The sequence below is a fragment of the Dromaius novaehollandiae genome, chromosome 8 (assembly GCF_036370855.1).
Source record: "Dromaius novaehollandiae isolate bDroNov1 chromosome 8, bDroNov1.hap1, whole genome shotgun sequence".
NCBI lineage: Eukaryota > Metazoa > Chordata > Aves > Casuariiformes > Dromaiidae > Dromaius > Dromaius novaehollandiae.
Window position 1 is genome coordinate 16,511,738 of NC_088105.1, and position 9,808 is coordinate 16,521,545.

Below are 9,808 nucleotides of genomic sequence, written 5' to 3' on the forward strand. Positions count from 1 at the left end.
AAACTGGATCAGCTCTAGCACTTCTGACTCCCTCAAAACTAACCTGCGGAGCCAGTAAATGAAGTCATATGAGGGACGAGAGACCCTGCAGAGATCTCCCTGCTCGTTGCAGCATAACCAGCCCAAACGCTCTAAATTAGGCATTTCTAGCTTAGGTGGAGGTTGAGCACCTGCTATCTTCTGTCCCCGGCTGGAAGGGCAGGGCCAGGGTATGAGCTCCCCCAGGTAGTTCTGATTATTCCACTAGGAAGAAAAAAAAAAATCCACTGCTTTTTACTCAGATTGATCCTTCCCTAACATGAATATAAAAACTTCTCAGCTTTAAACCCACCAAACAGTAAAGGCAGGGCTGTGGCCTCCTTTTATTGTGGTCTAAGAGCACACAGGCTGTTCTGTACGTAGGAGGGCAGCAGGCAGATTTTCCACTGAGATGTGTTTAGGCTGAAGGTCTCCCATGCATTGTCTACACTTGTGTATCCCCCTAAGTGCACACACTTTTTAATGACATTTTAATAAGAAAATATTATTTGAAAATAAAACTGCTATGATGACTACACAGTGTGCTTTGCCCAGGCTGCAGCTTCAAAGCAGCCACCATAATTCAATGATGAAGCGATAAAATCAGTGGTATGCCAGGCAGGACAGCTGGCGCGGCGCTTCGCTGTGTGTGTGTGTGTGTGTGCCTTTGGTTTTGTTGCGCTAGAAAGGACTAAGCAAGGAAAAGTATGCACACCTGCATAGCTTGCTGCACCCCAGTGAGGACTATTTTTCTCATGAAAATGGAGCAACTTCAAATGGAGTAAGGTCTGTTGGGATGAGAAAGAATACTAAGTTCTGCTACTTCTTTCAGCATTAATATCAGAACACTTACACACTTTGTGTATAATTTCAAATGTCTGCAATGACAACCATGATGATCTCAATCATGGCTTTCTTTTTGTATAATTAAACAATCATGGTTGCTTCTATTAAAAGAAAAATAGTTGTGAACTTTGTGTTAAAGTTGTAATTATGTCTGCAGGTTAAAATTCTCACCGTAACATTTTCCAGCAGTGACACTGTAGCTCTGTTGACATCAGAGCAGTTGATCTCAGCATCCTCAGTTTCACCAAGAGGGCTGAAAGGTATGGAAACAAATAGATATGCAAAGATGAATAAATAGTAAAATATTGCCACAGGCAGCCTGCTGCCATAGTGTCTGGGCTAGCTTGTTGACGCAGACTAACTTCAGCTATGACAGCAGTCTGCATACCCTACACTGAGCACATTGAGTATCTACCTGGAAGCCTACTTACATTTTTTTCTGGATTTGGTATGTGCAGTCTGGATATGGATAATTATGCTTGCAGCTATAGTTGGCTGAGCATCTGGGGAAAGCTAGCGTGAGCTGTGTATTTGATCAGTTTTCCTAAAAATCTCTCCAACTGCTATGAGAACAGTGAAGAAAAATTTCACTCTCTCTTTTTTTCATTAACCATGTGATAATTCAGATACATTAAAAAAAAATTACCATAGTCTAAAACTTCCTGGTTAATTTATGGTAACTTGACCATAAAGATGGCTTTGATTATTTCCCATTCTCAAGGTTTCGTTTTAAATAATGTATCGTTTCTTTTTTTTTCTTTTTTTTTTTTTTTTCCCGGTACAGCCATTTGCTATTTTCTTTCCCACCCTTTGCAAACAGAACACACCTCCTGTCTTACCACATCCTCTCAATGATTTTTAGCATTGCTGCCTTTCCAAAAAGAGGACTTCAGCCTTGTTACTGCATTTGTGCAAGCAGGCTGTGAAGGGAGGGGAAGTGGGAAGTCCTGTAAGTATATTTTAAATTATGTAAGGTAACCAGCAACTCGCACCCATTTCACAGTTCACCATTCACTTGAAAATCTACATTCATTTTTCTTTGTTGTTATTATAGACTTGTCAATTGTATCATTTATGTGTCCTCATACTGATTGTGCATGGTCTTGCATGTATGTTGCATGCTGTCTTACAGATCTGTTGTTCTCCTACATTGCAGCATACCTTGAGTTTTCAGTCAGATGCAACTTTTGCTGGAGTTTTTTGAGATTATTCTAATTAGTCCAAGTTTATCCCTGATCCAAGCTATCTGCATTAAGGAGTGGGCTGAAATGAGAGCAACTCCCTGCCCTGACTGTGCAATACTCTCTTGCAGGCTGACTGATCTCACACCTGGTGTGTTTGTGTAGCATCACAGCCGCTCTAGGAAGGACTTGTATCCTGCCAGTTACGGCCTGGCAGTGTAGCTCCATGAGATGGTGCGGGAGATATGCTCAGCTTCTGCAGGTAACCCACAATGTAGTTTGATGTGCAATTGGACTTTGCTCAGAGATGCCAAAGGCTGAAGTTTTAGGCTGCCGGTATATCTGAAGGCCACCTCAGACACATGCAGTATGGGCATGAGGTGAGGTTTGAGTCATTCTGGCTCTATGTAAACTGTCGAGGTTACTCCACTGCTTTCAGAAATGCTGGATGCAATCTCGGGAAATGGATTCTCAGCTTTTTTTCCTGGGGTAAATCTCATGTTCACCATGACTTTTACACTTTCCCCTCTTCCATTTCTTATCAGATAGACCATTTCACATCATTTTTCACTAATATGACAGTCTGTTAATGGCCACAGTTACTGAGCTGGAAAATAATGAGATGAACTTCTTTTTATTTTGGTTATTCTGTTTGGGACATAGAAAGACAAGGACTAGTCAGCTGAAGCAGGAAACCACCCTGCTCTCTGTAGGCCAACAGAAATGCTCTCCAGATACTGGGATTCTCTCTCTTCCTCTGTGCCACCCCCCTTCTAGTGACTTGGTACATGGCGACTGGCCTTTTCTCAGTAAGGGTGGAGGCAGGAGGATGGAGGCAGGCAATGTTTACATACAAACTCTTATGCTTGAGAGAATTCCTGAACTTCGGAACGATTGGCTTTGGTTCCTTTCACTGCATAAAACAAACAGAAAAAAGCCCCCAAAACATCTAATGCAAATTTTCATTTATTTCATTTATTGTTCTATTATTTGATAGATCTCTTTTTTCCTGTTTCTATTGCAAACTTTCAAGTGTAGTATATCATAACATTTCAGTGCTGCCTAGAGTTAGATTTACGGAGATAACCAAGAGATAACAAAGAAAATAATCCAGCTTTGTTTGCAGCCCAGCAGAGCTAAACCTGTTGTTTTCTGTATTGTTTTACTTATGTGCTTCTCCTTTGCATGTGGCTCAAAGGACATTTAACTAACATGCTGAGCTTTGAAAAAAATTAATTTTCTATTCTGTTGTCTCGTTGTATTTCATTCCAGATTTGAGCAATGCCAGCTTAAACTGAAAATGAGTAAAGGGAGTAAGAAGAATAGCCCGTTCTTCTAGTGAAAATATTAACAGTACATCTGGAAGAAGAAAGGCATCTTAGTCCTCATAAGGCAAGTGAACATTTGGAAAGGTAAGGTACAAAACCTGGGATGGGAAAATGCTGAATATTGACAATCTATCTTAAAGACCAGAGTAGATGTTGCCATAACTATAAAATTTCCTGGCATTAATGATACAGTTATGAAGGTGATGGAGTTTTTTCCCCTTATTTTTGTATGCCTTGCATTTGAATTGCAGACAATGTTCCTAAAACAAGAAGTCTGTAATCTGTGCATCTACTGGTTCTTGTACACATGCACGTACACATGTGTGTTTGTGCACTGAGATTTAAACTATCCACTATTTCTTCACCTTCCAGTGTCGTCTTGGATTTTTGGAGGTGTGTGGGTTTTTCTGTTTTTGTTTTTTTTGGTTTTTTTTTTCTTTTTTCTTTCTTTCTTTTTTTTTTTTTTTGGAAAGAACTTGCATCCCTTCACAAAAGAAACAAGAACATTAACTAATTTTAGCCTATTCATCACTTTACATCGTGTCTCTGGTATTTCTGTTCTTTGTTTCTCTTGCTACTCCTGCGGCTGCAAGAACAGCAACTCTTGCATGTCAGTCAGTTCCTCATCTTAGTGGAGGAAGTACTATGCTCATCAACGCTCAATGCAGTAAACACATTTTTTCAGCCAGTCCCTTGGTAAACTGCTTAGGTTTTGCTTTACAGAAAGTGATTCTGCTGCTAGAGATATCTGTACATTTGTGTAAAGCATTTGTCCCTTTTACATGCTTGGAAAAAAGGTCAAAATTCATCAGTTTTTGCTTTTCTTTCCATACACTTCACTTAAATTACAAGTGATTTCAGAGCCTAGCTAAACTAAGCACAATTATAGCACGTTAAGCACATCCTGACTTCTAGGGTCAAACTTTAATAAAAATAATAATAATAATAATAATAAAAAAGTTGGATGATTTAAATTTGTGAGTGCAGAATGTAAAAAATGCTACCATGCAAGAAGTCTTCACTGAACACAGTTCACATTTTCCTTACTAGAAAATACAGAGATGAATTTTGCTGCTTTGCTTAGTAAAGACATGTATCTAAGATGGTCTTGATAAATTTTCTTTACATTGTCAGGAGTGCTACTGCAGAAATTATATCAGATTATTTTCTCAAAGCCAGCTCTGGTGAATATTTTATATATTGGCATGATGCACCATCAGTTGGTCAGTTTTTCTAATGCAGTGCTATCATTTTTAAAGCATTATTTTAGGAATAGCATTTTTCAAGATGCAAATATTATGGCCGGAGTTATGAAGAAAAACATGGTAGCTACAATTAGAAAGTTAGAGAAAGCTAATGCTTAAAACTGGGGATCTGAGGTTATTCCTGAGTCTGGTTAGATTTCTCTCCATTTGATGCAGTACACTTTATTTTTGTATGTGGGTTGCAAGGTCTTGTGCACAGAAGGAATCCATTGCCAGTGGATCCAAAGGCCGCCGTGTGGATTACTTACTCCCACTGAAATCAGGAGACAGCCACAGTAAGGCTTGGGATCCAGCAGAGACCTGCCTTGGTACGCCCACTGGCCTGTCACGAGGCAGTCAGGCATTTGGCACATGTGAGGCGACAGGGTAAGCAGTTAACGCGCACGTGTATCCCAGTGGATCGGGATGCGTCTACCTCAGATGGTTTGGTAAAATGCAGGCTGTGTCCGACCCCAAGAGACAAAGCACTTGGTATTGCATGAAACGTGATAGGAAGTTTGGGGACGTGAGCATGGCTTAGAAGTGTGGTGGTGGGACGGAGATGGGGAGCAAGAGACGTGAGGTGAAGCGCCTGGTTCGTGGAGTGGGATTGGGATAGAAAGATGAAGTTGGTTGGAGCACAGCTCTCGGAGAAGTAAGGGATGCTCATAGCGCTTTTTCAGAGGAATGGTGAGACCCACCTCAAAACCTTGCTTTTGGCCAAATATGGTTTGAGACTAGTCCTTCATATGGGATAGGAAATAACAGAGGCATCTTAAGGGGGGAGCGGTGATCCAGAGACAGGTCAAAGATAATGCGCATCATTGTCCTGGAAGTGCAATAGACTTAAAAGGTTCCTTTCTGGTGGCAAGAACTCTGCTTTTAATGATGGATTTTGGAGCAGTGGGTAGCACGGAAGAGCTCTGCATATCAAGAGCTACATCAGAGCTCCTGTGTGGGGAAGATGGCTCTGAATTTCTGTAGTTGTTGCAGAGAGGTTTTCTGGGTCAAGCTTTTGCCAGCCAACCCAAAGAACAAAGAAGAACAAAATATTGTACAGTAGGAACATAGCGGGAGTTCCTACAGGAAATAAATAATAATAAAAAAAATACAGGAGTATTTTCTCACCCTGCAGAGAACCATAAGATTTCTGATAGCACATAGCATTTGAAAGGGGAATGTTCAGATGACTGATGTGTGGTATTTTAAAGTCATCACAAGAGCAAAGTGGATCAATTTATTTATTTATTTATTTATTTAAAATGATCTTCATTAACATGCAGGACAGATGAAAATTTATCTCCAGTAAATACATGGAAATGACCGTATGGGCAAATTAATGATATTATCTTGGTTACTCTGAGCAGCTGCCCAGTTTATCTTTGAAATAAGTGGCTGGAAAGGTTTTTGCAGGGGCAGGAGGGAGGGAGAAAGGGTTGGAATTAGGCTACTATGAAACCAGGAAGCTATTCTTGATATTTCTGTCTGAGAACATTGTGAATATTTGCATTGCTCTTTTTTGACGCTATGGATGACAGCAGAAGCAGCATGGCTTAAGCCTTTTCTCATAAAGCATGGTGCAGGCTGTAATGGAAGTCTCTCAAAGCAAAATTCATTGCTTTGAAAAACCTCAAAAGATACATTAAAAAAGAAGCTTTGTGCTTATCATAAGACAACCCTTGATAAAAGGCTACACAATATTGGCTCTCAAAACCCTCTTGAAATTAAATTGAACCCATTGAAATTCTTCAGTAAAGACCCAACATGTCATAGCTTTTATTCTGTCAGTGTCCCCCACTGGAGCTTTTCCTTCCAAGCAACCCTGAGATCCTCCTGTTAGTAGCAGAGGTGACTGTAGAGATATGTCCTAGAATTCAAAATATTACAGCAAAGTAGAAAATGTTCAGTTGTCCATTTCACTTCTCTCCCTTTTCTGGGTAGGAATGGAGGCCTTATGTCAAAGTACTGAGAACCTCAAAAATGATTTTTTTCTACCTCTTTATGGCCACTCTATTCATTCTTGCCTTCAGAACAAAAGCAGCTTTGGCTTTGTGAAATAACCTGTCATAGAAGAGGCAGCAGAGGCTGCATGTCGTAAGTACGAGCTGTTGGCTGCTCCGCGCGGGCTGCCTGGAGCTGCGTGTTTGGGACGACCTCTGGACAGGCATCCCCACCCCACCCGCATGCATAGCAGGGCCAGCTCCTTCACTCACTCTTGCAGCTGTATTTTTATGAGTCCTACCTGGGAGGGAGAGGGAAGAGCTGGTGATGAAAGGGCAAAGCTTGCTCCTTGTGAGCTGCCGTGAGTGGAAAACAAGACAGCACTCACCTATGTTACTGTAGATCAAATAACTGCATTGCGTTACAGCTCTTCAGATGTTGCGCAAACTGACTCTAATAGCAACAGGTTGGTATACTTTTCATAATGTACACATTATGTCCTACGTACTCCAGAAAAAACAGAAATATATGTTATTACATTGTGGAGTACTTTGAAGCATTACACTTAGGACACTGTCACTTCCTTGCAATGATGCAAGGTAATTTACTTCATTTGATGGTAATATCTCTGATATTGGTGTATTTTTTCAGACCCTCTTTTCTGTTTTTGCAGTTCTGCAGTCTGTGAAACATTTGTTATTACATCAGCGATCATACTGAAGAAATAACAAGGCTCGGCAGGGTAAAAAGTTGTGTCAATAGGTGTGTGAATTACAGGGTGGGAGGAGAGCTGGCGGTAAGAGGTTCAGAAACCTAATACTTTACAGTAACTTTGACTTCCTCTAGACGGATTTTAGCTGTTCTGAAGTTTGCAGATTTAAAAAAAAAAAAAAAAAAAAAGAAAGAAAAAAAAAGAAAAAAGGGATGACTTAGTTGTTTGAACTTTCCCCCTCCCCAGACAATATCTGATAGGCTTGTTACCAATAAACCAAAGGCTTGTGTGAAACTGCAGTTAGGCCTATGGCTAGGTATATGGTGTGCTGTTATTGGGCTCACAAATCCTAATAACATCACACAGATTCCTTGACAAGGGAATGTCAAAGCAATTGAATTTTAGAAAACTGGCTTGAAAAATAACTTTGCAAGAGAAATCTTCTCAATTCCCTGCAGGGACATGATTCGAGTATATTGTATTCTTCCTCCTATTGTGCGTAAAGATGCTTTAGTTCCTCATCTACCAGAAGTTTGCTTGAGCCCTGAAGGAGCAGTTTAGTGGTGCAGCAAAGATGCATTCTTAATCCCCAGAGGACTAGGCCGTACTGCAGGACAGGACCTCTTCCCTGCAGTCTGTTTCCTGGTCTAGAGAGCATGCAGAAATGGCCTCGTCCTCTCCTATATTGCACGATGTCTTTCCTCTTGCCTAACAGTTGTAGGCAGTGGTGGGGAACATGATGCACCCACGTTAGTTTAATGACTTTTTTTTTTAATGTCTGGCCTTTGTTCAAGGGACTTAAAGTGGGAAAAGTGCTTTATACTGCCAGCTTCTATGTACTTTGTAGAGCTAGTATTCTGTAGTTTGCACTAACATCCATGTGAGGGGGAAAAAGGAGAGGCTTGAGCGGCCTGCGTTTCCTCCTGTGAAATCATTTAGAGTCCAGTTAAAGGTTTCATTCCTATGTTTTTCAGTAGTTTTATTAAATGACAGTTTCTGTCCCAGAAACGCTAAAGATATTAGTGCCTGACTTCTAAATTTGAGCAAAGAAAAACCTGAGTATTGGGATATGTCTGGAAGATTTGCTTGCAATTAATGCAGTCATGAGATAGGATTTCAGTCCACAGAGCTTTCCCAGAAGGTGGATGGTAGCAGTCTCTGCACTTGGGGGAAACTCTGACACTAAAAAGAGTGCTTCAAAACAGAAATATTTGAAATTCCTCTAACAATGGAATCCTGGGGAAGTAAAGGCAGTTAAGGTCCCTCCAAAGTGGCATACTCATAAATGAAAACCTCTGCTTCACTTCTGATGTGAAAAAGCAAACATGTCTTCACAGACTGTTCATGCCAGAGTTCATTCTTTATTTATTTTAATGATATGGCATAAAAATGGAAAGAACAGTTCAACACCGAGTGTGACTAGGTCTCCATCTTTGGTGAACAGTGATTGGAGCTGGCTTTAAAATTCTGTTACCTTATCTTTCCCTTTCCCTCAAGTTTAATTATTTTATTGTGCTATTGTCTTAAGTAATATGCCAGGATTAAAAAAAAAAAAAAAAAAGAAAAACGTGAAATGAAGGTACCCGAAACAAACTTCATGCCATGCAGAATTTTGCAAATTCTTTGTGGGTTACTTTCAGTTACTGCTCTGTATGCAAATCTACAAACTCTAGGTATTAACAGCAAATCGATTTCAGTTACTGATTCATAACCATCCTCAGAACTCACCATCCGAATGTCCACAAGAAATAATGTCACTGCAGCTTCCTAATATTTCAGAGCTAACTTGTTAATCATGCAGAGAATGATTAAGATTTAGTTAAGCATGTAATTTTCTTAGCTCTGCAGATACTTGCAATTACAGAACCTTGTTTTTTCATAACATTCGTAGGCCAGGCATGAAGTATAGGAAAATGGATTCCTTTATTTTCACCCTTAAAATAGGCAGCATGATTTCAAACTATGTGGAGCATTCAGCTCATTGAACTGATTTAGGGGGAACTGGCTGATGCTTAGTAATATTTTAAAATTAAGTTATTTAAAATAGTTTTAAAATTAGTTTAGTTTTTAATTAACTAAAAAGTTACTTTTTGTAATTACCTGAAGGAGTTGAAGGAGAATGAGTGCAGATATTGGGTAGCCTTACCTTACTTGTTAGGTGTCCTTGGCACATTGGAAAGCACTGTTAGATTAAAACCTTAAATACATTTATGTGTGTAGACTGAGCTTTTCTGTGAAGAAAAACAAACAGTACTATTGTGCTTACAGGAGTGGGAAGAAGTTCACATGATGAAATCTGCAGAGCTGCTGTAAGAAAATATTAAACTCTTGTTCTGCTATGTTTTACAGTAAGAAAATCTTTTTACAGTCCTTACTGGCAATTACAGATAGTGGAAGAATCCACAGCAGAAGTGTGAGTGTCAGTGTGTGCACATACTTGTGTGTGCGCCTGTGCACGTGTGTTGCTGACTGTGCTCAGTCAAAAGTTGTCGGGTCCTCCTGCGTGCTGCAATAATCATTTTAAAGTCTCTCCCCTGT

At 40.0% G+C, this 9,808-nt stretch overlaps 1 long non-coding RNA gene across 1 annotated transcript; it reads left to right on the forward strand.

Annotated features, from left to right (window-relative positions):
• Nucleotides 1-1,668: 1,668 nt before the first annotated feature.
• On the forward strand, nucleotides 1,669-3,787 carry LOC112994274 (uncharacterized). The gene is made up of 3 exons (XR_003261913.2): nucleotides 1,669-1,813; nucleotides 2,177-2,307; nucleotides 3,318-3,787. It is a non-coding gene; the product is annotated as an uncharacterized LOC112994274 (long non-coding RNA).
• The last annotated feature ends 6,021 nt before the right edge of the window (nucleotides 3,788-9,808 follow it).